Source organism: Melanotaenia boesemani, chromosome 20 (assembly GCF_017639745.1).
Source record: "Melanotaenia boesemani isolate fMelBoe1 chromosome 20, fMelBoe1.pri, whole genome shotgun sequence".
NCBI lineage: Eukaryota > Metazoa > Chordata > Actinopteri > Atheriniformes > Melanotaeniidae > Melanotaenia > Melanotaenia boesemani.
Genome location: NC_055701.1, coordinates 17719875 through 17747520, shown reverse-complemented (window position 1 = coordinate 17747520; position 27646 = coordinate 17719875). Strand labels below are relative to the sequence as shown.

General features: G+C 36.9%; 1 protein-coding gene across 1 annotated transcript in view; it reads left to right on the top strand.

Annotated features, from left to right (window-relative positions):
- The first annotated feature begins 1418 nt into the window (after nt 1–1418).
- Nucleotides 1419–27646, top strand: part of htr1d (5-hydroxytryptamine (serotonin) receptor 1D, G protein-coupled) — a 61492-nt gene continuing 35264 nt past the window's right edge. Inside the window, exons 1-2 of the mRNA XM_041972889.1 lie at nt 1419–1543; nt 1628–1723. The gene's annotated coding sequence lies outside the window, so the exon portion shown is untranslated. The remainder of the gene's footprint in view (nt 1544–1627; nt 1724–27646) is intronic.

Genomic DNA, 27646 nt, shown 5'->3' with positions numbered 1-27646 from the left:
CAATGTCAGATAGTTTACAAACTTTAACTTTGCATTGGAGTTGACTTGCGAAAGGTTTGGTTCATGGTAGAAACTTAAGGCTTTTGACATTTGTTTTATTCAAACTCTTAACCTTTTGTACCTTTTCCCATATATATATATATATATATATATATATATATATATATATATATATATATATATATATATAATATTAATCTTACCATTCTTGCCAGCTTACCTTCCCTCTTTTCAAAACTTGTCCTACCAGCTACCAAAACACAGTCCACAGTGATCTCACGTTAGCTGCTTATACAGTAGTTAGTACCAGTCCTTTGACAAAGTTTCCTCTATCATACAGCTCTTATTCATACTAAGCCAAACCCTATGAAAATAAGTCAAATGTTTCAAATATCAATTCCCAAGCTGGAATAAAACCATAGATATTTGCTGGTATTTAATTATTGCAATGCTTAGCACTCCTCTCTATGAAGACTTAATGATCTGTCTCAGTGGCACCCCGGGTCTGTCAACCATATAGTTAACAGAAGCTCTGACCGCATGTTGTAATTCTTATCACTGGTACCACACTAGTGTTGTAGGGAGCAAAGCAGCCACACAAGCAGAAAAACTTGCAGATCCGTGGGAAGAGCTGCAGCCCACTGCTGGTGGCCTCACACAGTTGAATGATGACAGGTGAGTAAAACATGTATGATGAATAAATGTGCCCACACACTCACAGACTTGAGGGGATTGAGCTGACAGATTTCTTCCAAAGTCTAGGACAGTGAGTCAAGAAATGCACTTTCCACGTCTTCCATCTTACTGGAAGACTAAAGAAGGATTGTTAGCTATAATCTCTCTGTGACTACTCAAAAATATAGTTTATATAAAAATTCAGTATATTACTGCAGATAAATTTTATGTACAAAATTCAAGAGTTAGTAATTGCCATTAAATAAAAACAAATATGAACAAACTTTGTATTTCTTGCTTGCACCTTCTGTTATCTGCAAGCTGCAGCACTAAAAACCTGGTAAAACAATATTTGTAGTGCCAGGCTGCTCTTGGTAAACTTACTTGCCATAGCAGAGCCATAGCATGCTCAAATGGCACTTTATTCCTCCAGTCCCCAATTTACAGTTCCTAATTCTAAGTACATACTAAATACATTTTGTAATACCCAGACAAGATATGTCTTGTGATAATCGATGGGTTCTGGTTTGGGATTTTGTTAGTCTGGGCAATTTGAGCTGTTTTATATTGTAGTTTTTATTCCCTTGTGTGTTCTGATTTAGCTTCCTGTTCATCAGCTCACCTGGTTTAATTTACTAACTCACTTCACCTGTTTCTTGTTAGTTATCCTCAGCGTATTTATACCCCCTGGCTTCATTTTCTTTTGGCCAGATTGTTGTCATTTCCCTGGGTTGTCCTTTTGTGAATTTCAGCTTTCCAAATCCTATTTGGCTTTTACTTCTATAACACCTTGGATTTCTGCACCTGCCTGCCTCGTCAGCCTGCATTTGGGTCCAATCCATCCACAAACCATGAAATTACGATTCAGGTGAGCTTCACACGTTACAGTCAGTGAGCATCATGTTGCTGTCTGTGATCATCAATTTAAGAGCAAAGGCCTTTTCAATCTCAGCAAAACGGTGGATGAAGAAGTTAACTACTGAAAGCGCTGCAGTAACGCAACACAGATCATCGTTGTCATCATCAGTTACTCAGCCTGTGACACAAGGTGATGTGTGTGTTGCTATTTTATGCATATAAATTTATGTACTGTAACTGTGCGAACTGTGGTGTCATCTGGATGACAGAGTGATTTAAAATGAAAGCAAAAATGTCACAGCTGACACCATTTCTTGAGTACTGGGAAAAGGCAAAACTATGTGGAATTTTGAGCACCCCTGCATCCTCTCTGCCATGTGTGGTTCTTTTTTTTTCCTTTTTTTTAAAAGCAGGAAAAATACTCCCTACTAAAAGGAATTGCCTGAGTGATAAAGGTGTTAAAATTATTTTAAAACAAAAATCAATAAATGTATTTTACACAAGCCAAAAGCACATTTACTGCCCCACAACGCAATGAAACATTCACCCTGATCTCCATAAACTTTATTTCTACTTTCCCTTGTAACCAGTGTGCTTTAAGAAGCTATACAAATAATACAATACAGACAACAAAAACAAATATTTACTTTTACTATAGATGCCCATAACATCATGAAAAGTAAATTTGATTTAATTTAGTAATTTACTGATAATTCGATAGCTTGAACTGTAAAATTCTGTGTCCACTAGATGACTTCATAGAGCAAATGAAACATCAAGAAGCTTTGCTCTTGAATGAACCCATTTCATGAAACGCTTCAATGATTACGGAAGCTTTCCCTGCCCATCACTACTGTAATAAAAGCCAAACAGGAAAAGGAAACCCTGAAGACTGCATGAACCTGCAATTGCTCTGTTATTTAAATGCCCGTGGATGAGGCGGATGAAGGGGAAGTACTTTAGTTTATCCTCCTGGCCAGTCAGTAAGCTTGATTTTCTTCTTCTTCCTGCTTTCTTTCTTCTTCAGAGATCATTTTGAGGAATATCACCCCTAATGAGCAGTTGCTGTAAGTGGTGACGATGTCCCAGTCGTGCGGTCCAGTTGAATAAAGTGAAAACAAACTAAAGTAAAGGAAAGTGCAAAATTGTTAGTAATTCCCATTTCAAATGGGTTTCCTAGGCTATCCTGGTATGAACCTAACAGACATGCATACCACAAGTTCATTTCTTTTGACAGCATCTTGGTCAGTTCAACTCCTGTTGACACAGGGACCAGGATTGTTTTTTCTTCTCTCTTTATGTGATTTTTCTTTATGGTTGCTATAAAGTTATGAAAAAAAAAAAAAAAACAGTGGTGAAGATTCAGTTATATCTAGTGGGGAAGTCACAGACTGCAAGTTAATAAATCCCAACTCCTTCATCTTCCTTCCAAACATGTAGGAGAATCTACATCAGCTAATGAGAATTTTGTTGGAGTCAACTGGAGCTTAAGTGTATTTGATAATATCTAACTGAAGCTAAAGTATTCAAAGGGATCATAAAAAAGCAATTAAGCCAAACATAAATAAGGATTAAGATTTCTTTTTCTGCAGAATTGTTGAGTACATTAAAAATTCTGTGGGTACATCTATTACTCTTTCAACCCTTCAAATGTACTAACGTACTGATCATAAATTCATGTGAGTGTTAAATACGATACAAACGTGTGCTTGGACATTATTGAAATAAATTAGAAGAGAAAATAATTATCACAGATATAACTTTGGTGTATGAAGAGGCTTCAGACTGGGAGCAAGGGCTTTTGAACTATATTTCATCCAATACATGTCGATTAAATATTTTTTTTACTGATTTCCTGTTTTGATCCCAAACCCATGTTTAAAAAAAGTACTGACAATTTGTTACCTCCAGCCAGCATTGCTTTGATATGACTGAATATAGTCGATGGTACCCTAGCCAGAATTAAGGAAGGTCTCTGTTTTGAGATGCACAAACCAGATTTTGGATTTTGAACAAGCATGCTAGCTATTTATAAGCTAGAAAATCTAGTTCACATTTTTCAGAATATTTTAGTTACCATTTCCAACACCAGTCATACTGACACAGGTTATTGAAACATGCCATCCTGCTGGAGTGGAAGGTCCCTGAGGCAAAGTGTCTGAAGGGGACCTTTAGGAAGAAATTCACACATTAAGCACTTCTGCTGCTGGTGGAGCTTGAGATGTGTATTTTCCCATCTGGAGTTAGATACAGGGTTTTTACACTCTATCGTTGCAGCCTTGAGCAGTCTTCAATATTGTGGGGATGGGAAAGAAACGGCAATAGAAGAATTAAGAGAAGCACCCTCAGCTGGAAATCTCTTTTTTCATTTTCCCCCAGACCTCACAAGCTGAGACACACACACACACACACACACACACACACACACACACACACACACACACACACACACACACACACAAAAGACCTCTAAATACAACAAAAACAACCCAGACTACATTCAAAAGTGAAAGTCTGATCTTGGATTACCCACTACACTCAGATCCTATTAAAAACAGTCAGTACGCCCACAATACGCACTCATTCACCAGCCCACAGGAACACAAACACACAAATCTATATTACTATCAGTTTGGTTGTCTTAAAATCACATTAGTAGGACAACAGTCTTACCAACACGTGCCGTTTCTAAAGAGGACGAAAAAATGAGTAGCAGGCACGAGATCCTGCAGGAAGATTATTTGAAATCGCCCAGTGGTCGGCTTGATCAGCCATCAAATTCATCAAACAGCCGACCCCCAACGGTGAAGCCATTTACTGCAGGTGACTACAACCCAACCAGTGATCCGCAGCCCACCACCCTGCAAAATCAGCCAAAATCTGGTAAGGGTAAGAAAGGGTTGCAGTACATACAGTACATTCAGCTGAACTGCTCAGTCACCTCCATCTAGCTCGAGCCTGTATGCTCTAGCATGTGTCGAGCATGTGATACGGAAGTGTCGCAACCATTGTTCTGATACATTGATTTATCAGGACAAAAGTCACGTGACCACACCAATTGATATAAACTTGATTTCATCTGTGAGTGGATCCAGTGGCCTCAGGTGGAGTAATGACCTCACTACAGGTAACTACTTCAAAATCTTGTGCATACTGTCTTCTACTGTGGTCGTTTTGGGGCGTTACTTATCCTAAATGGTGCCCTAGCATCTATCAAACAAAGTCGGTGCTGCAGTTTTAAAGGTCAGAGGGTTCTCACTTCACACGCAATTCAGAGACATCATAGTAAAAATGGTTGCACAAATATGGCAGCTGCCATGTACATGGACTCATTGCAAGTTGATATAAATGGCTTATTCCAAGAAAATAAAAACATTATTTTAGCAGATACCAAGAGAAACTCAGTTTTTACTGATAAATAAAAATTTTCTGTCATTGAAGTTTGATTGTTAGACAGTGCACCTTTAGCGCTGCAGAGCAACAAACCGAGAATAAATTTTGCTTTTAGTGCTGCTGGTTTATTTGGTTAGTTAGACTTATCCTCATAATTCTTAAAGAAGTAGTAACTTTTCCAAGGACTTTAAAGGATCTTTGGACATTGTTTTGGGAAAGATATAATTTCTCCAATTTTCTAGAATTTTATGGGACTTTGGACATTGTTTTTAGAAACATTGAGTAGTCTGACTCCAAGAAAACTGAAATGGCCCACCAAACACAACGGGACTATCTGAGAAATCAAGTGGAGGATCTCAGAGCAAGGTTGCAAAAGAAGAACCAGTTTCTCACTTTGGAGAAAGAGAAAAGTATAAAATCAGAAAGAAAGTTTCTGAAAGCTCGTAGACAATGTTTGCAAAGACAGACCAGCAACGGGAAAAAGAATACATTGTGAACAGAAGCTGAAGACAAATAAGGACATTGCTGAGGGACTGGGTCAATCATCCAGGGCACCAAGCCCTGAAGGTCAGAGTGAGCTCAGACAGGGAGAACCCAGGGTGGGGAACCTCGATGAGCTGGAAAAGTTAAAGAAATGTTTGGAAAAGGAGATCAAATCCAACCAAGAAATGAAATCCAAACTGAGGTCTCAGGAGGAGAGGATACAAGATCTAAAGTGGAAGGTGGCAGAATTTACTGTCCAACTCAAATGGCACTAGCCAGCAATGGTCCTCAGATCCCTGATCAGGTTTCTGAACCAGCTTGTTCTTCAGTGGAAGCAGATTGCAAACCAGAACTTTTCTCAACACCATCTGTGGACTCTGACTCTGAAGTTCCAGAGCCACAAGAAGAATCAAGACCACTGGTGGTCTCAGAAAAATTGGACCTTCAACCAAAGGAGATTTATGTATATATAAATCAGTATATGTACGTATATGTGTGTGTGTGTATATGTATATGTTCCCGAAATGTTTCTTATTTATAACCGCTGGACCAGAGTTCATAATTTTAATGGCTGTGCACAGTGCTACAGTTCAGCTGTAATATTAGTGCATGTGGATTGTCTTCTAGTATTATTTGCAAGTTTTATGAGCAGAAGTGTACAGCATATAAAATATGGGCTTTCATCAGAAAGATCATCTTTATTATATTGCCTTTTTTAGATGGGTTGGTGCTGCATGTCAGCATGTCAGAAGCTCAACTTGTCAGTCCATCAGCTCGTGGACTGGGCCCGTTGGGAGCATCTGTATACATTTGCCCTTGACCTTAGGGTTGTTTTAGCTTGCTGTTCACAGCCAGGAGTTGCTGAATTTCATGATTTGTGGCATCTATTGCTTCTTGAACGTAAACAAGTTGTCCGCTGAATGAACAGTCAGAGGAAGTGGAAAGCTGGAGGATAGCGAAAGAGACAAAGCAATTACAGAAGCAGCAACATGTTACAAAAAAAAATAAAAGCCTAAAACCAAGTCAAAATACTAGCTCAGCTAGCTGACTCTGCATGTCATTCTCTCCTAGAAATGTGTGGGTTGGTCAACAAATGACCCTTGTTAATTTGTATATGCCATGACTAATGTACCAGTGCACCCAAAGCCATTCAGTATTATAACTATTACTGCATCCTCAAATGTTTAGGGCTATTAAATAAATGTTAGCATGGCAATAATTCTTTAAAAAGGCTTGCCATCATTAAGCCTTTCTGGATGTTATCTAAGCTTTTAAGCCTCTGAGCTATGATGGTGTGGTTGTAAACACTAAATCTTTTTCATACAATCTGTTTAAGGAGGAACTGTTGCACCTTTAATGGACCACAGACTCTTTATGTAAGGTAAAGAGCTCCTAAGGAGCTAAGCAGTGATGATGTATCTTTTGCAGCCTGCTCACAATCAGCTGCAAACACAAAGGACATATGCCAGCACTAGACTTATACTTGTTCTTAATAAAGGGTCTGGTTGACGGCTAAAGAAGATCAAAATTTGCCTTTGGAGGTATTCAGCACTTAATCACTGAATGAGTGAGCTCTGCAGTTTCACATTAAATTTCCAGATACAGTTGTTCACAAAGGGCCTCATGCATACCCTGATGACTGATATTAATCAGCCTTTCATTATTAAAACTTATACAGACACCACCTGAAACCCAGTCATTTTCTACAATGGATGTAGCTAAAAAGCAGGACTATGTCTTTGTGAAAGGAAAGCCTGCATTAAGTGGCATTTCACACTGGACAGTGATGCTGTTGACATGCCTTTGATTTCTGAACTCAAGCACCCATAGGGTAATTGCATCATTGTGCAATCTCTGCATTTAAGAGTCTCCAGGCATACAAATACAGGCATACATATTCATTTTCTACAGAGACCAGATGAGAAAAGAAAAGCTGTGTACAATGTACCACTCATTTTGTTGGGTGGAAAATGCTTTGCAGTACATCAGCTTGTGTAATGACACAACTTATCCTTAACAATTATCTTAACTGAGGTAGTAGCTGGGGTGACAAAAGTTATTCATTACTAAGATTCAAGCTAAAAATAATTTAATACATTGTCATGTTTTCTGTAGGTGAATATAAATTATGAGTGTTCTCATACAACATTAAATATAAAAAAAATATTATGCACAATGAGGAAATGCAACAAAGTTTCATGTAATGAGTCTGGATTATATATTAATAAAAATGGACCAGGACAAGCATCATTTTGATGCAATGTGAATGCTCACTTTGCTGTAGCTTGATGTTGTCAGGTGGGTGGTTTGATTTTCAGTCTATCCAACAATTTGTTGTTGGTGGCAATAGTACTATTTAAAATGTGACAAAACAAAAAAAAAAGAAAAACAACAAAAAAAACAATGCATATACATATTAAACCTGGAGCCTATCTGGTTCCGGATAGTCCAATCAGCAACTAATGCATGAACATCTTGGAAAACGTGGAGGTGACTTGCCTTAATGAACATCCATCAACTCTGAGCAGTGCTGAAATGTTTTCTCTTTTGAAACACTGGATTACTTGGATTAAAATGACTGATGTAAAAAATTATAGAACATACCAGCTGAGAAAAGGAGATTTCACTCCAGCTCAGACTAATTGGGTGGGAGATGCTGAGAAACGCTACATCTTCAGTTGGTTTGGTTTGCTTTCCCACAGCACTTTACTTGACTGGACCAAATAGCCTGGGCAACAGCATGCAGTAACTGCTTGCTAGAGGTGTCTTGAAATGACCACTGACCAAGACGAATGACAGCATGAAAGAGAAGAAAACCCAGCTCATCCATTCTCTAGAACCAAAAACAGAGATCCTTGCCTCTCAGTCAGTTTGTTAAAAGACCGCTCAGTGTTCATGACAGGAAGCCACATGGCTTTGTTTTTAAAAGCTTGTGTCTTTTTGAAAATTTGATTTTTTGTGTGTGTGCATGGGGGTGTGTTCATGTGAATTCTTTTGCATAAATGCTATGGTGAACATTTTATTTTAACTTCTTGACTTGCAGTTCAAACCCAACTACAAAAGTAGTTTATAAGACAAAATTAAATCAAATTAAAGATGTGCTTGAGAGTTGAAACAGCAAACAGAGCTTTCATTTAAGCAGCAGGTTGTGAGCTGTGAACATTCACTTACCAATAGTGATTTTTGTTTCTTATTCCATCATTGTTAAACAAGCCAGATGGAAAATAAAGAGATACTTTTCATCCAGTAAATGCAAACTACTTCATACATCGCAGTGCACAATTAGGCATCAGTTGAGAACAGCATAAAATATCCATATTTAGTAGGTCATACAGCTCAGTTCTTTGAAATCAAATAAATGAATAGGCTCTTAAATGTGCAGGTCTTCCCTTTGATCTGAAGGTGACTCTCCAATAAGGTTCAGAATTGGTATTTCTAAGTGTCTCCCAGCAGGGACTGAGGAAGTAGAACCCATATCGATCTTTTTCTGAGGTAGATAAAGGCAGTTCTGAGGTCACAGGGACTGCACGTGTGAATTATAAGCTCTATGGGATTTCAGAAAGATCACAAAACATTAGCGAGTGTTTTTGTTTTGACAAGTGCATTTAACATTTTAATGAGCTTTCATTATTAGTGAACTTCCCAAAAACCTTTTTAATACCAGGACAGTTTTTTTTCTCAATTGGCCACACTCAGTGTAGTCTCACCTCCTCTTAAAAAGAAAGTACAATGGCATTTTCTCTTTCAGGCATTAATGGGTTAAGTCTTTATTATGGAGACAACATAGACTGGGCTCTGGAGGAATGACAGAATACCAAAGACAAAAGCAATAATAGAACAAAAATACCAAAAAAAGCACAAGTAGAAACACTGCAGGACTTGTTATGAACAAGTTACATGAAGAAGTGCTTCAAAGCTTTCCCAGGTTTTCATCTGCTTGGTGGTGTAAAAGCTTGTCTGAAGTACCGAATGTGTCAATATATCTGTTAATTGATGGGTGACATTTTTCTTGAACATTTATGCATTCACATAACATTTAGAGTGCAAACCCGGATTTAAACTTTGACAATAACCTGACCTGTCTTGCATCGTCCCTGCACAACATTTGGCTTTTTTGTTTGTTTTATCACCACTGGATTTTTATTGCTCCCCTTCTCGGTTACAACTTTTTTACTTGTTTTCATTCTCTCTTTTTTTTTTTTATTAATTTATTTATCTATGTTATTTAGCAGATTCTACAGAATATTGTGCTTATTTTATGCTTTATCTATTTTTTCAATATGGCATTTTAAGTATCACATTAGATTTTTCACTTTTTATTTTCTTGTTTTTCTCAATGGCTTTGATTGTTTATTATAATATTAATACTTTTTAAAGAAGAAAAAAAAATCCTAACTATTAAGGATTTTTTTATTATGTAACATTCATTTGACCTCATTAAAATATGTTTTCTCACCGTGTTGTGGAAAAACTGTTATTATTAGCTTTTAATCTAAAATCAAACTGGGAAAGTAGTTGTCAGTTTTCACATGTTGTTCCTCACTTAAATCTGATAAATGTTTATGTTTCTATGACTTGAAGTAGAAAAATAAACTATTTTAAATTTGAAGTAGTTTAAAACTAATAAAAAAAAAATGTAATAAAGTCTGTGTGCTAACCAACTGATGCTAGTCTGTCGCTTTTGTGGTGTCTTTCACATCCCCCACTCAATGGGATATTGAGTCAATGTGAAATCTAGTTTATCCCCAATAAAACACAACCTACTGGTTAATTCTTACCCATCACACTAAAGAATTGTAGTCACTAAATATGGTTGAGAACACAATCCTAGCAGGGGATGAGCTAATAAGTGCAATTACAATATTTTGCTTATCATCTTCTTACAAAGTAAAAATCAGTGTGAGGTGAGGGAGTGGACTGGAGCTCCTGCAGGAAGAGAACAATTTATCCAACAGGTCATTATGCATGGAGGTTGTTGAATGATCACTATGAGGGAGCAGATTCTAGTGGTGAAATAAGATAAATAAATAAAAAACAATAGATAACAATCAATCAGTTTCTTTGCTAAGTTGGACCTTCTGGCTCTACTTTACATAAGCTGGTTAACTTGAACACATTGCAGAAAATGTTCCCCTGTTGCCTGCAATAGAAGTAGAAATTTATAGTCAAGCTTCGACAATAATGTATTTTAAAGTAATTTTTCCACTCAGTGAGGTTTTATGTACATTGCATGCTGAATGAAGGAAGGGTTATTTACTGGGTTATTTGTACTGAGCTTATTATAGGTAGTTGTACTAGTCTATCTTGAATTGTATATTTAGGATGTACTCAGCAACATGCTTTAAAACCAATGATCTATTCTAAGAATAGCTCTTTGTGCTCTGAGGACTCCACCATGATGAGTGGCTCCATCTGCAGTGACCATCAACAAACACACCTGCAGTCACAGTGAGCGTTCACTGAGCTATGGTTAACCTTCTATGACTTCAAAAATGCTAAATCACCTGCAGGCTCTAAACATCATGGCATACAGTATGAATAATACATTGTAAATGTGGGTATTCATAACAGTAAATATGAGTGTATTTTCATGTTTAAATTGCTTTGCTCTTTGTAAAACATTGTTGAGTCATAGATCCAAACAAAGAATAATTACAGATGGTTCTGTTATGAGTGAAAGTTTAGACTGCTCAGAAGCATCTCACCTTCTCCAGCTTTGCCTGGCGGCCTGGCATTCTGCTGCTGACAGAGGGTGTCACTGTAATAAATAGGCCTCTACTGGATAACCTTTGATCTTCCTGAATTACTGATAAGGCTTGCAGAGTGAGTACATACCTGCCTGGAGCTGAGGACTCTCCCTCCCACAACCACTCACACAGATAACTGGATGCAGTGAAGAACAGAAGAAGAGGGTGAGAACAGAAGGTGATAAATGTGCTGCAGGAAATGGAAAGGAGAGGAGGGAAGGGAGGTGTAGAGGCTGACATCAGCAGAGGTATGAATATAATTTGGCATCAGTGCATAAAAAGCTGTTTTACCTCTCAGTAACTCAAATATAAGTCATTTATTTTTCCTACCATGAGACCATGAGACAGAATAGAAACGCTGACTTGCCCATTACTTTAATTCACATTAAAATACTATATCAGATTAAAGCTTGTCACACAGTTCAGTAACTCCAGAGAATAAATCCACTGATATGTGCTTTATAGCTACATCATGACCTTAACAATGACAATGTTTGGTTAATCTTTCTACATTTGGCTGAACTGTTCTGCATTGATATGAAAAGTCAGTTGTGTCCCTTTTAAGATGAACTGTAAAAACTCAGCCCCTACTTTAATTTGTGCTTATTGTTACACTAATTCAGACAGAAATGATTAACAGACAGCAGCTCAGCTCACTAGCAGGATGCAGAGCAAGATTCACAAAGCAGCTACGCCACAGAGCGTCTTTGAGGTGGAAGACTTTTCCCTCCTGAATCTCCTCTGCTACACATGAAGGTGGCCCTGAACCGTATCAGTCTGAGCCGTTAGGGCTGTTACGCTGGCCTGTCAGCTGCTCCAGCAGCTCTGGAAAGCTGTGGAGACTCACGACAGGTTGTGGCAGTTGCAGGAAGTCCCGCTGCTACAATTTGAGCTGCTGTCTGTTGCCAGTTGAGGATGAGCAAGTAATAAAGTCCGGTGTTACTTTCACACCCCTCAAAAGCACAAATCTGTCCCATTGCAGGAATATTTCATCAAAAACTCTGTGAAAGAATAGAAGTCTGAAACTCGCAAATTTACACCATATAAATTCACATCCCTTCATATGTGTTGGTGGGCGTGGTTTTCTATGCCTGCTAGGCGAGGATCCGCCTATTTACATCTAGAGGGAGGGGCTGTGGGGTTTTTTAAATTTTCTGGTGAGGAAGATAACCTCTCTAAGTCACAAAAAACAAAACCTGGTTTTACCCTGTAGAGGGCATTATGAGTCATTTTTTACCCACAAAATCCAGTTTTAAAAATAAATAAATAAAAAAAAATTTAACAATAAATGTGGTTTTTATCACAATTACTGTGTTTTTTACAGCTCAAAAAAACACATTTTCTTTTAATTCCTTTTCCTGTTGCCTTTACATGCAGCACAGCAGTCAGGGGTTAAGCAGACAGGTTGCAGGTGAGTGCTCAGCTAACAGAACTCGCAGTGGTTTTTGGTGGGTTGTGCCCTCTCTAGTTTCTGCCTCTACATTAGACGGTCAACCCATTCTGTGGGAGCTTTAAGATCACATTCTACTTAAAAGTGGTTCCATAGAGCTGGGTGGTAAATGTAGTTTCATTGTTGAAACATCTGAAGAAAAAGTTGCCTTTTATAATATCATAAACACTGTATTGTACTGTAAATGACAGTTTCCAAGGTGGGATGGAAGTAAACTGGCTGGATTGCTTCTTCTAAAACCACTAATTTGTGTTTTATGACATCAAATTACAATTTAATTGTCATTCCAAATTGCCTGACAGAAGCAGTTTAACCATGAAGGTAAATTAATGTAGTTAACTTAATACATTGTTAATAAATATTGGAGCACCACTTTCCTTTGGAAAGAAAATATTGTAATGCTTTTGGAAGAGTCTCAACACTAATTTAGTTGCAATTGTGCTTTTGTCCCCCTCATGGCACCAAGCTAATGCTTCAGTGTGAGGTGATCACTTTACTGACTCTGATGAAATGTGACAACTCAACCCACCCATCTGAGACACACGATGCAGGTAAGAAAATAGAGAAAATGTGGGTGATGTAATAAGTAGAGAAAAACTGGGATCTAAAAATGACAAAACAAAATGAAAATCAAAGGTGGAGGAAAGAAGGAGGATTGAGACAAAACTGAGAACTACAGAGGGCAACACATGAAAGAAATAAACTTGGAACTTAAATAAGACAGTGGCTTTTTCAGTTTTACTTTATCTGTGTGGTGAATATAAAGGTGTTCACAGCACTGGCAGCTTAAACATACATTTTAACACTGGATTCAATCACATTCTATGTATCTAAAGATTTCTGATACAAAACCACATCAAGATATTTGCTGCACATCTTATTTTAATTACAATCATGACCTGAAAATATCACATACCAATTACTGATCATATTCCAATTATTAGGGGTGTAAATGAGATGTATCCCCTCTTTTATCTCTTATTTTTCCTTATTACTTGTTGAGCCATATGAAGATCAGGGTAGCCTCTTCACCTCAACTTGTGGTGGCTCAGATTGAGATCAAGACCTTGAAGTCACCCAACAAAAAACTATTGGCAGCTGACAGCTGCACAGACCGTATCTTCAATGCATGTTTGCAAAAATCAAATTTTATCCACTCAAACTGGTGGAGAAAACTGGAAGATAATGCTTTGCTTTTCTGTTATTTATTAAAAAAAATATAATGTGGAAAAAAGCCAAACTTTAATTTGTGCCAATTTAAGCCACAACACAGTTTGAACTCTACCCAAATGGGCTCAGCAACAACCGATATTTTGATGTCAGGAATTGTCTTTTTTAATGATAAACCGAATGAACGAATGTCCAACAAATATCATATTTCTAAATGTTAGCAATGACTCTATGAGTAATGGATATTTCAGATTTGTTTTACCCAGTGTGGTTTGTAGTGTTCCTTAATTTTTCTAACCATATGTATTAAATGAGCAGTTACCCTTCACCATTTATTTTCTAGGTAATTACACATTTGAAAAACATGCAACCTGCTGTCATAAAAATGTTAAAAAGGGTGAAAACAGATGCTTTACATAAAATTTAGGTAAAAACTGCCAGCAGGTGTTAGGATACATAAATGGAAGTCACTCATGATGATCACTTTTGCATCAGCTTCTATAGCTGTGTAATAACAGGCTTTTTACATTAATTTAAGGTAACGTTTTCTTTACGTTTACATGGAAAGCTCAGGCTTGATCACACAATGACCAACACTTTGTCACTTTTCAGGTTCTGTGAAGTTTCTTAAACTGAAACTCGTTTTAGATAAAAACAGTAATGTTTAATAAATCTAATACTTAAATGATAAAATACATTTAGGGAATATAAAGATAAGGATTGTTTATGATACACTGAAGAACTACATGAGGTTTACATAATGAAGCAGATGTAGCTTGCAATTTTTTTAACCCTGAGATTGATTTACAAATGAATGAAATGAGGGCTTTATCTGGAGCCAACTTTTTCTCTGTCTACAGCCAGAGGCGATGGCCTTTGCATCATAAATGCTTATGTGTTTAACAATTTTCTTTTCCATTTGCAAAAATGTGAACTTCCTCGTTATGTAAGTATAATTTACAATAAAATGCATGCAGTTTGAAAATAAATCTTAATTTAATGCATTATAAATAGGAGCTGCACATCGCTACTGCTCACCTTTACCACAGTTTAGGACCGAGGCTCGTAAAAACTTTACCATTTCAATGTTTTTTGCCTGCATCTTGGAAGATGAGTAATTCCTAATAAAATGTGTTGTTTAAAATGTCATCAATCCATCATTTATGGAGAAATTTTTATCTTACTATATATGTTTCCATTTTACTGTTTCTGGAGTAATTGAAAAAATAAGTAGAATACACTCAGGATGCTTATTTAGTCACCCAACCCTGCTGTTAGTTGTACCCTGAGCTAATTGCAGGGAATTGCAGATAACAGAACATAAGATAAAACATAAACACTTCAAACAGCTCAGCTGAACAGAGAAGAAATAAAATCTTTGATTGAATTCAAACCCACAGAACATACCAGACAAGGTAAGGATAGAAAAGTTTTGCTATCAGAATTTGTGATATTTGTGATATTTTAAATATCAGTTCACACCAACTTTTACGCTAGCTCGCATAAGCTTAACACTGTGAGCCAAACCTACACAAAATGTTAAGTTGTGGTCATGGATTAGCTGGCACCATGTTTTTCAGTCTAACCCTAAACTAAACCATAGACACAACTCAGCACCCTCCTCCATATCGAGCAGGATTTGGATATGGTATCTGGCTGAGGGTCGATACTAAGCAGTGATAGTCTGTCTTGTGTTCACTCCATTCATCAGACTTGAGCTGACAGCCTTGAATGTGCAGATTACACCTGTCTTCATCCATCTCCAAAGCTGCAGCATCTCCCCTTGAACTTAAAGTCCCAATCGCTTACGGCCGAACCAAAACTGTCAAGAGTATGAAGCTCTCAAGCGGCAAAACACGGAGGCCAAGGTCTACTGGAGAACTCTGAATTTTACTAAGGGTATGGTTATTTAAATTTCTTTATGTGTGATGGAGCAATGTCCACATTTATAAATGACACCTTCAATCTTAATGTATTTCACTTGAATGTGCATCTAAAAGCAGCCAGTTCAAACAAAAAAACACAAAAAAGAAATTAGGTTCTTTCCCCTTAAATCACCACCATGTGCATCAATATGTCTACATCCTGATCTTTTTCTACTTTTTAAAAATGCTTAATATAAACAGCCAACTAGCAATATACTTGTCTGAATATTATTTATCAATGTAAAATAAAGTGATAACTGCACATAACTGGTCCAAAAAAAAAAAACCCAAAACAAAACAAAAAACAATGGTTTGGCAGAGGTCTGCACCATATAAGTGCTTCTAGTTAAATAATTGTCATGCTACCTTTGAAATTTAACAGTTTAGAGATTAGGGAAACAGTCAAGTCCAAGCTTTCCAGCAAAGGCTCATGCTGGAGGGTTGGAAGAAAGGATCCAACCTGGATTTTGTTCCCTGGGTGTAGAACACATGTATAGCTCCTTACTCTTGCAAGGATATTGGAGAGATCATGGGAATTTTCTTTTCCAAGCTACAGATGTTTTATAACTATTGTCTGAGTTTGTTGCTGTGGAATATTTTGTGGGCTAGTCTGCAGGGATATGGGTTGTAACACAGGGTTACACAGAATAATTCTGTTCTCCAACCGGAACAGAACAGAGAACAGAATTATTCTGTACATATCAATGCCAGTGTTCAACATGCAGAAGCAAAGTAAGATTACTTAAGATTGGTTGGAGTCGCCTCGTGGCGGGGGGTGAGGCCACTGGCGCCTGGGTCGTCTTTGTGGTGGGGTAGCTTGGGTTAGTGCTCCGGGGCTGCTGCTGAGGGCCCGGGTCTCTGGGCTGCCCTAGTCTGCCTCTGACCTCCGTAGAGGCGTGGTCGGTCGCATTTGCGCAATCTCACTCACCACTCTTCATCACTGATCACTCCTTATTCCTCATGCTCTGCATGCTGACACAGTCACTGAGTTGTCCAGTGGGTTTATATACTAAGAAATAATTCTTTGTTTTTTATTTTTCCTGTGAGTTAGTATCTGGTCGCTGTTATGCTACTTTCATGATATGTCTTTTTGATTTGGTTATTATTTAAAAACTCTTAATGCAGCTTTGTTTTTTTATCTTTTGTTTCTGTTTTTTTTGTGTGTTTGTTTTTTGTTTTTGTATATTGTAAAAGTTGTAGGAAATTGTCTCCTTTCTTCATTCCCTTTAGCATCTTTTTGCTATTTTCCATCTTTTTCTGTCCCCTCCGGTCAGGTCCAGCAAAATTACATAGATTCTGTGATTCAAAGTAAATAAATTAATAAATGAATCAGATTATCAAGCAAATTTGTTCAGCACGATACAACAACCAGATTATCATTTTCCTTGCTATAATGCTGGACAGGACAAGTAAAAAGAAAAACAAAACAAAACAAACAAACAAAAAAAAAAAAAAAACAGAATAATTCTGTTCCTGATCTGGATGGACTGCACATCAAGGCTGAGCTGATGACTGGATTTCTGTTTTGTGTGTGTGTGCATTTTTTTTTTTTTTTTTTGCAGATAACAAAATCATGCTTGTTTCATCAGGCTTCAACTTTCAGCAGCTCTGCAGCTGTTTGCAGCCAAATGTGAGGCTGCTGGGATGAAGACTGGCTCCTGCTATTTCTGGGGCTATTATGCTGTGCTGGAAAGTGGAGGGGAGAATTGCAACTTCAAGTTAAGGGGCTCAATATTTTTTAAATGTGAGACAGAAGATGAAGGAGATTTTACTTCTTTTCTGTTGACAAAGTGAAGAAGTGAAGTTTTTAACAGATCACTCTATAGTATTTCATCATCATAAGCCCTGAGTTGTGACATAGAACCAGATTTAGATAGAGCTGGCCAAAATGATCTCTCTATTCCTGGTCTGTAGAGAAGAAAAGGGCCAGTGTACAGACTGAAAATTAAATTAGTTGCAGAGCTCTGGTAAGCTTGCACTTTTTGCTTCACAATATATTTGTTTTTAACAAACAATGGTCCCTGATTTTCTTTATGTGAATCACGAGTTTACATCTAAATAAGTTGTGAGCTGCAAGATGTAAGCACCAGAAGTTGCTAGCAAATGTGCTCCAAAAGTACATCTTTGTTAGCCACAGTGCTTCACCTTTGTTTCTCATGTGAATAAAAACAACTGGAGCATTATTAAAGTAGCCCTCTAATAAAATTTTAATCTTGCAACAGAATATCTAATTACACCTGTGACGCATTTGATTTGTGTGCTGTGCACAGTTCAGCTCTTTCTGTAACAGTCAGCGTATAACTGCAGGCTTCGTTGACACCACAGTGACTCTAATGTGTAGATAATACAGAGAGGGAAATGTGTTGCCCAGAAATATCAAGACTGGTCTCTTAATTAATACTGATAAAAATGAAAAGTTGTGCAAAAAACTCGAAAGGTTCTGATCATCAGACCTCTTGTCATTAAAAATGTTTACCATTCATGACAATCTATTGATTTAAGATGTGATTTTAGTTGCTTTTTGTGCTACTTAACACAGAAATAAAAAGTGAGACCACATCATAACATTTTGTGAAACAGTTGTGTTTTGAGTGTTGCCTCTCTTTTAATATTAAGTCCACAGCTGAGGATGAAAGAGGGAACTACACCAGATCTGAAAATAATTTTACATCTTACACATAAATAATTTTAGGGGGACCTGTTATCAAAAACAGTTCCCTTTTCTGTCTTTTATACCATATAGTTGGGTTTCAATCGTAACTACTACTTCTAAAACCTTACAAAACACAGCTATGTCTCTTTGTTTGGGGCTGCCCACTTCTCAAAATTTTTCATATACTCAAATTATGTCACAGTACCAACTTGTAGTTGAATTATCTAACTTCATCATCATTATTTCCAATCACAACTTCAACTCATGGTGCATCTGTTGTATCTTGAAGGTAAGAAGTCAAAATTGTTTTACTTTTGCTTTTTCTTTCGTTTTTGTTTTGCTTTCAAAATCCCCAAACAGTTAATTAGTTAATACTTGATTTCATATTCTGACAAAAAAACAAAACAAAAAAAAAAAACACACACAATCAGAATTTATTTTTTTCCGGTCAGAAATGTGGAATTCTGATTTCCCATTTGTTTTTAATGCACTATTAGTAGTACAGCCCCGTAACGTGCCTTAAAAAAAACGGGATCTGTACCAACTGTCTGGACTGCAGAAAAGAAGATTTTAAGTATCTAAGTGCGTTGTAATAGTCTGGGCTCTTAGTATGCTGTCTAATATGGTTATAAGCTGTTTTAACATCATGTCATAATGCCTGTCTGTGATGTTGCTGCCAGTATGAATAAAGAGACATTGAAAACTAATCACACTGACACATGGCCATGTGGTCAGTGAAGTGAAGAGAAATGAGATTGCTGGAGTGATGGTTAGAATTGGGGCCAAAAGTTTGGCTGAGGTGATTCATTATGTCAGTGAGGGTACTTGCAAGTACATAATCTCATCATTTAATGTGTATATCCACAGCATTTGAGACATTCACCTACATTTTTTTTTCTTTTTCTTTTTTACCTTATGATCCTAGCAAAAACAAACCAGTCAAGCATCAATAACTTAAGAAGACATGACACTGACTTTAACTTTTCACGTAGAAATACTCTGATCATAATACCTGGGTTTCTCCCTCTATCACACACATTCTTTGTTTAACACATGCACACACATATGCACGCACACATTTCTGCTGATCTTCAACTGCCTGGAGTGAAAATGATTTCACCTGCTGAACAATTACAAAGGCGCAGCAGGATGGTGCAGTTTTCCCTGTATTTCTTGCATAGACCAAACTCATTTAAGTATATTTTATATCACAGGCACATAGCAAAGCAAGAAATGAAGATAAACAAATTGTATTATATTGAACTCCCTCAGAGTTGTGTAATTGGACTGCTAATGAAAACAGGACCTCATTTTGCAGACTGAAACATATATGTACTAATGCCACCATGCAAAGCAACAGGATGAAATGTAAACATGAAAAGCAAACATGCTGCCCAGTGATGTGTTTATGGTTCAGGTGTAGTTGTTTTAGACCAAGCTGATTCAAATAAAAGATTAAATTAAAATTAAAAACCTAAATGATTACCTGAAGGGTTCCCCCTGTTGAAAAGTGGTTTTCACACTTTTTTTTTTTAGCTAGAGCTTACTCATGATAGACAATAGGAATTGCTTTGTTCAATCTCTTGCAAAATATTTATTGAAAGTGCCTCTTTTTTTTCCAAACATCTTGCACACATAGTTTCCCAGATGGTTCTGTGCAACAAAAATCTAGTACATTAATGGCAATTCTATAGCTTGCCATCTTTAACTGCCCCCTCAGTCTTTTCTGACACTTGCTGAAGGCTGTAAACTTCTGTATCCTTACAACTGTGCCATAAAGCTACTAAAAAGCTACCTAAACAATTAGTAGCTTTCTTAAATCACAATAATAACAATTACCAAAAGGTGTAATCAACAGACTGCTGCACGTCACCCAAACATTTTCAAAAACCCATCCACCCTGACTGACTCAACAATACACAGATGGAAGCACAATCTAAACAATTACTAATTCAGGCTCATTTGTATGTTTGGAGAGGCACAAAATACCAACAGTGTTAACTGAGAGCAGATTGTTTTTGTAAAAGTCTGATACCCACAGCTTAGTGAAATGCCGCTGGCTGGAATAATGAGCAGCTGCTGACAAAGACCTTCAAGGACAACAGCCAAAAGTACCATTACAGGTATTAAGTACAATGAACATGAGCAGCACAGCTGAAACACATGCTTATACTCATCATCACCAATTCAGATTCAGGTGATTAATCTAATGGTCCTGTCAATCCTGAAATGCAAACAAGCACTTTCCTGTTTTTACCTGCTTCCTGCTCCATCTTGGTAGATATGTTCTCAGTCAATAACAGCTTTAGATGAAGGATTTGGCATTTTCAAGGTGATGTGTTCTGAAACATGTGCTCTAGAATAACAATGCCTCAATTTACTTGTGGAGTGGGTCTCGGATCTTTTCCCCTATGTTTACTCTCAGATTTGAAAGAAATTTAATCATATAGGATTAGGTTTAATATCACCAGTTTTTGTTTTTATTCTTTTATATAGGGACTTTATGAAAGCTGTGAAGTATAATCTGCCAGTTGTTCCTTATAAACACTCAATTTTCAGGTTTTAAAAAAACAAAAACAAACACATTCAGTTATTTAAGGGACTTTATTTCTAGTATATCAAAAACAATGGGTTCCTGTTTCTAGACAGGTAGAAAAAAAAGCAGGTTTCACATTTTATGGAACTTTAATCGTGCAAAACATCAGCTTATAGATATTTTTATGCAAAGCAAAAAGGTTTGGGCACTGTGTTAACAAAATGCCATTTTAATCTGACATTTAATTGTTACTATTATTTATTTAAATAAATAAATTACTAGATAAATAAAACAAAGACCTTATTTTGTTTTAAAAAATGTTTAAAAATGTTTAATAAACTATGATCTCATTTTGAATGAAAATCTCTCTGACGTAATAATAGACACAGCTAGTATGGCACAGTACATTGTATATGATAAAATATTCAGACAATCTCACCAAAAAGTCTCTGAATCCAGGGATCAAGGCCAAACACCAGTACTGAATATATATTTAGCACTGTATCAATAACAGACCTGATGCTGTATTCAGGATATTTTTAATGGGGTGGCCAATCATTAGATTTAATTTATTGCAATGTCCAAGAGGTGCCCAGCTCCCTCTAAAACCTGCAGTCCTATGGGTTTTAGATGTTACCCTGCATCAACACACCTGATTAAAATTAAATGGCTTTCCTCAACAGCTTGTTGTCAAGTGCTTGACAGGAAACATCTAAAACCTGCAGGATGTGGCCCTCGAGAACCGAGCACACCCCTGGTCTTGCACGATCAATGATAACTTCAGTTAGAATTCATGTGTTAAATACAGGGGTTCTTGGTAGTCTAGCAAGTGAAAAACAATCGCTTTCAGCATAACTGTTTACAGATTTTAAAGAATATTACACAAGATATGAACCGCTGCTGGCCGTAGCTCATCTGAGATGAACTGAGGTTAAGTGCAAAACTATTTTGAGGTCTGACAAACAAATTTTATGGAAATCATGGAAGCAGCTTCCTCCAAACAAAAGGGGACAGAAATAAATCTGGCTTATTGTCAGTGCACAGTTCACTCCTACAGCTTGGACAATACAAAGTTAAACTACAATTTGCAAAAAAGTACAGCAACTAAGCTCCATTGTAAGATAATCTATGCAAAAATGGCTTGCCTCCTTGTCAGATCCATCACCCACAGAAAATATTAATATTTTAAAAAATATAGCTTCATCAAACACTTGCATAACATGTGTGTTATGCAAGAGAGAGAAGAGATGATGCACCACAGTTATATATACAGTACCAGTCAAAAGTGTGTCCAAAATAGGATTAATCAATCTCAACATTTAACATCCTTTGTATTATTTTCATTTAAATGCATGATTAGAAAATCATTGCATTCATATTTAGCATAATGTACCAACGTTATTTGAAAATGACATGGACCTTTTGATGCATGATAAGCCAGTTTGCACAACATTGAACCTGAAACTGTTTGTAACTCCTTGAAGGACCTGAAAAGTTTATGTTCATAGCTTATAAGCTTATAAGTTTATAAGTTTATGTATTCTCTGACACATAAATGGGATGAAGGCAGCAGCACAGACAAAATAGACATTCCCTTTTGTTTTCTGGGTCAAAATCATTCACATGGTCTTCTGCTCAGCTCTGCCACAAGTTCCACTACAATGATCCTTAACAAGACCCCCTTTAGCTGTGCCCACATCCAATCCTTTGTCAGCACTTAAAGGTCTGTCTGCTTGGGGGGATTTGATCTGAGAGCCCTTAGATGAGCAGCCAAGTTCAAGGAGCTTTCAGTGGCATGTGGTTTGAGGATTAATAAGCTGATACTGATTTCATCATTTCCACCATGCAACACAACAGCAAGGAAAGAAAACTATAGTCGACTTAATGTCTAAGTAAAGTATGTGCACATATTTGTGTGAGAGTGCACCAGATGTGTATATGCATGAGCAAATGAAAGAGTGAACGCTCCAGAGCTAACTACATTGGACAGGTGACTCATGTGGAAACAACATTATCCTGAGGCAAACTGGAGGGAGGAGAATCTCACTTGGAGTTTAGAGCAGTGAAAAACTATAAGTGGAAAGTTTCAAGCAACGCAGGTGTTTTTCTTTGTTATCAAAGAAAACTCATTAGTTGCTTTTCTTTGGAGACAGCTCTAACAATGCATGTCTGCAGTCACAGTCACACATGCATTAACAGTAGATATATTAATACCATTACATTGTGCAACTTACTATTGTCTGCTCTTATTTAATTCAATAGATTCCTTAGAGCATCTCAGATTATGAAAGGTTAATTTATACTATTTTGTAAAACCAATCCTCAGCTACTGAAGCATAAAGCCAAAGAACAACTGCTCTGACAGCTGGCCTTTTCAGATTGATAAACTGTCTAATTCTTTGTGAGCTGGAGAGCATCTGTGTGACTTTAGCTCAGTATAATACAATTTGTTTGTTTTCAGCAACCAAAGCAATGAACTGATTTGATTGAGTTAAATCTGTAACCATTTTGTATGACTATAACCTACATAAAGTTCTTATCTCCAGAGAACAAAGATGAGAAACTTTATCTTTCATGCTGTTAGATTTTAACTTAACAGAGCTCTCAAGTAGTGCCTGTTTTATCATTAACAATGAAATTATTGCTGTTAAGGAGCTGAAGTTAGTTGTACTTATTTTAATTATTTAAAAACAACAACAACCGCCTATATATACATTTCAATAAAGGACTGATGGTGTTACATGCAGATGTAAATGAAAATGTGGAGCTAGCTTTGGTTGGGACTTCAAATGGGAAACTTCACTGCACTGTGTTCCCAACATTACTGAACACAGCTCAAAAATTGCTAATACCACAATCTTTATAGTCAATAATGGGGCTTAAGAACATTTTAGAGTGGCTCCAGACCCCCTAAAATAAGTCTAACGGCGCCCATGGATGTTAGGATTCTTTGTGTCTATGATGTTTGTCAGTGTTAATGTCAGTAGTCTATAACAAAATACTTTGTAATCTGAATGTTATTTCAAGTTAATGACTTGCCCGATTATGGTAGCCATGGTTTATGATTTTCAATTGCACATATTAAGCATCCCATTAAATGTTGATCTACATGCAGTGGGTAAGTGAGAGTAAAGTTTTATGTGTAATATAACACAATAAGTTGACACTGTGTATGCATGATTTTTTTTTTACTTAAACCAAATTAAAACTATGATTGTAATTTTCTTTCTACTTCATCTTATGGATATTTTCCTGAAAACAGCCAAATGTATTGGCATTAGCAGCATTTTCCTTCACGGTTTGGCCTGCCTCTGTGGTGCTGCATTTGCAGAGGATTGAAAACCCTCAACAATCCCCAGTGCTATGATAAAACACCAGATATAGTAGTTCACAAAATTATGATGGGGGGTAGTTCTGGCTCAACAACAGGGGGAAAGGTGGATAAAATGGTTCACGAAATAGTGCCAGACAAGACTGATAGTGCAGCGGTGGGGAGTTTCTAATCCGTCTCCATTCTCTGTGTTTGTGATGGTGTTCTGAAGCCATGGTCAGCCATGTGCTGATCATGTGGTACTAGATGTCAGCCAGCATATCTCTTTGTGTTGTACCATTTGAGAGTGTTTACTAAAGTGTGTGTTTTCTCTCTATCCAGGGACCAGTTGGCAAAAGCAACACTGAAATACAGGGTTTTTGTTTGGATAAGCAACCATTTTTGTGGGAAACTCTAAAGGCTGCCCTTTCTGTTGTGTTACAATAACAAAAGCAAAATCATGACAAAGAACCACATTGATAACATTGAGAAAACACAGCAACTAGATTAGTTTTAACATACTGAGGGGAAATTGTGTCATATTTAGTTTTTAGTGAGTTTATTATGGGAAAGGAGATTTTAACATTGGAGCTGAAAATAAACTGAGGAATGTAAGAAGAGTACCTCAGTATCAACATTACTTAGTGCTGACTAAGCTGGAGCTACAGGATCCAGTTTAATTTAAACAGGAGGCTAGCGAGGCAGGTTGTTGATTTTAAAGTAAGAAGCCAGTTTCCTCTCTCTCTCTCTCTCTCTCTCTACTCTGTGCCTTTGTGAAATTGAGCTTTGAAAAGGTATGCAGTGGGAGGCTGGGGACCAGGTGAGTTTGTTTTTGTTTTTTTGTTGTTGTTGTTGTTGTTTTTGGTTTTCAGTGTAGCTTTTGAGTTAAGCCTTTTTTTGTTATATTGATTTGGAACAACATATCCCTTCCTCTTCCATGGGTTTTATTAAATCTTCACACTTTGGTGTATGAAAGAAATGTACCATTTTATCCATATACGATGTCTGTGGTTATCGGGTTGCACCCCTTCGGGAGATGTAAAAGTGTGTTAGAGAAAAGCTGAAAATAATTTCATGCTTTCTTACTATATGGCCCTCCTGCTCATCATTTGACCACCTTGTGTAAAAAGTCCAGCTCTGCCACTGCATGCTATACAATATTTTATGTCCCTGAATGTATAAAAAAAGTGTGGTGACAACTTTAATCACATCAACACTGAGGTCATGCTTTATTGTAATTTTTTTGGTTGTCCTGTCCAACATCATAGCAAAACAGAATGATGGTCTGGCTGCTGTGTTCTGCCAAATTTGCTTTGCCAAGGGGATCTTTATGTATATAAGGCCCCTCTTGGTAATTTAGGTATTTTTATTTATTATTAGATTTGTCTACTGCTGAATTTACATATGAATGCCAGACCTGACAGGGGGGGAAGAAAGGAGAAAGTAAAAAGAACAGAAAAAAGAACAATAACAAAAAGAAAAAAAAAGAAAGAAAAATAGACAACAACACACCAGACAGAAAGTAACAGCATCAGCTGTTCAATGTAAACAGTAAAAAACAGACAACCAGCTGCTACAATAGTAAGAAAACCACCTGCAACATCTGCAAGAAAACAAAGCTGACAATCATCGGGAGCATCTATGTAAAGACAAACAAGCTTTGTCTTTTATTGAAAAAAAAAAAAATAAATTATGATGTGTGTAGTTCCTGGAAAAGTGAAAAATGAGCCAAGGTAGTGTTTGGGAGGAAGTTGTCTATATTTTATAAGGCAGCCTAGTACTGATTTCCATTTTTAAAGCCCTCTTCACAGTTGATAATAACTGAATGCTTAGAAAGATAATTCATAAATGTAGCTCATGCGTGACCAGTGAAAGAAACAAAGAAGAAGCTGCAATTTATTTGATGGCTCTATGGACCACTGTTGTCTACTGTGCTACGCTCTCAGAAAAAAAGTTTGTCATTGTATCTTCAGGGGTACAAAGAATTGTCACTGCGGTGGTGCCTACTGCTATTGTACCTTCTCCCGTGCAGTTTAAACTTTATAATGACCAAACAGCTCCTAGAGGTACAATATTGGTCTATATAAGGTCCAAATAAAAGCACCTTTGAGTGTAATACCCAGTGACAAACCTTTGTACTCCTAAAGGTACAATTACTGCATTTTCTGTGAGTGTGCTTCTTTTAAGTCTCTTTCTGAGAATATACATTATCATAAGCTCCTCTATCATTGCCATGTTTGCTATTTTCTGACACTGTTGTTGAAACTCAGAAGTCAAATTGTGCTTTGAAATGGACAAATCTGTTTACATATGTAAAGAGAGTATAAATGCCTACATTTGTCAACCATATTCAACAGATATGCAGTAGTATACATCTTTATGTCCTTGAAACAATGCAAAGATTAATTTGTGTTTGTTATCTGCATTTCTCTGCCTGTGTGTGTGAGAGTTTGTGTCTGTGTACATCTGTGTCTGTATGTTTTTGTTTGTTTGTTGAGCTTTTTTTCTATTTTTGATTCGTACAGAAATATCTTTCTAAATATATTTTAAAGTAATGATTGTGTTGAGACCTAATGAACAACAAATGAAGGTAACACTAATGTTTTAGGCCTCTGCAGAAGCACCATCATGGTATAAAAAGGAAAAAAATAAAAATAAATAAATAAAATAGATGGCATCAGTATTCCTTGAGGAATACAGTGGGAACTGTTTGCCATTTAAGTGAGTTTCCTCAAGGTTACAGCGAAGAGTAGCAAACTCAGTGGCTGACACACACTGCCATTAGTCTGCTATCAGTTGTAGCTTCTCCAGAGGATATGTAGTTGTGACTTTGCAAAAAGTAATGTGTGTAGCTGATGTGAAATTGCTGGAATTGTGAATATATTTGTCTCTACTCTCAAAAAATCTCAAACAAAACCAAACAAACAGTAAGTTTGTTCATCTGTCAAAACTTTCTGGCGCCCCCACCTGTATTTTCCCCCAAACCCATTAATGCTGAAATCTTTCCTGTCACATGCATAGTGTTGTTTTGTTTTCTACAAGGAGCAAAATAGTTTTGCTCCAAAAATGAACAAAAAGAAGAAAAATGTGCTGGGGAAATCCTGGCTTTAATCTTAAGCATTTGGTCAGACAAAGTGTAAAAACAATCCTGGGGAAGCAACTAAATAATGAAAGCTGAACTCTTTCCAATAATGTCAGTGCCTGTTGAACCAAAAGAGAGACCATTTAAAACATTGACTTCCTTTTTATGACTCACATCATGAAAAAATAAGCTACATATTTTTAACATCAGAATCTGTATGAGTGTCAGCAGTTTGCAATGAAGATTGTGTTTTGCTTTGTGAAATAGCTAAGAACATGATAATGCTTCTGGTCTGTGCTTTACTAACAGGGAGGGGCTGTAAGACTGATCTTTTGACTGTTTAAATATGAGAGGCAATAAAGAT